This window comes from Hipposideros armiger, unplaced genomic scaffold, assembly GCF_001890085.2.
Source record: "Hipposideros armiger isolate ML-2016 unplaced genomic scaffold, ASM189008v1 scaffold_171, whole genome shotgun sequence".
NCBI classification, from domain to species: Eukaryota; Metazoa; Chordata; class Mammalia; order Chiroptera; family Hipposideridae; genus Hipposideros; species Hipposideros armiger.
The window spans coordinates 300,919-301,600 of NW_017731521.1; positions in this window are offsets into that span (position 1 = coordinate 300,919).

The following is a 682-nucleotide window of genomic DNA, read 5'->3' on the forward strand; positions in this document are numbered from 1 at the left end:
TGCTCCAGAGAATAGTATTGTAGTTTTGCAGCTTCTTTTATGCAACTGAAATTAGGTAGGGGAGTTAAAAAAGATTGGAGAAAGCAAGGCAGAGAATGGATTACAAGATTATGTGCTCTCTTGAGGGTGGTTACAGTTTATTTCAAAGGTGTGATAACCTAGATTCACAGAAATAATGGACAGGGCTGGTTTAAGGCGAAGCTAAACTTTTTGCTCAAGTTATAGACCTGGGGAATGACTGCCCACCATGACCTGCCCAGTTAGGAATTTATGATTGGATCACCCTGGGAGGTTACGTTCCATGAACCCCTTTTTAGTCCTCAGACTGGACTGAGGGGTAATTGTAGGAGTCACTTATTCCAGAGAACATTTAAGAACAGAAGAAATAACAACCTGCTTCGAGTGAGTGAATATTAATTTATCTGAAAGTGAAAAGTTGGACTGTTTTGAATCGCATTTAAATGCTTGACTTCCTCCTGAAGTTCACCTGTTAGGCAATAGTCAAAAGTTAAGGCTTGGACTCAGATGTGAGTTTAAATCCTGGTATCAATTGTGCCAGGTTGTAGGCTGCCTCTCTAAGATTTAGTGTTCTTCTTCTGTGAAACAGGGATAATCATACCCTTTAGAGTTGTACAAAGATTAGCAAAATAACGTATGTATAAAGGACCATGCTGGATTAAGC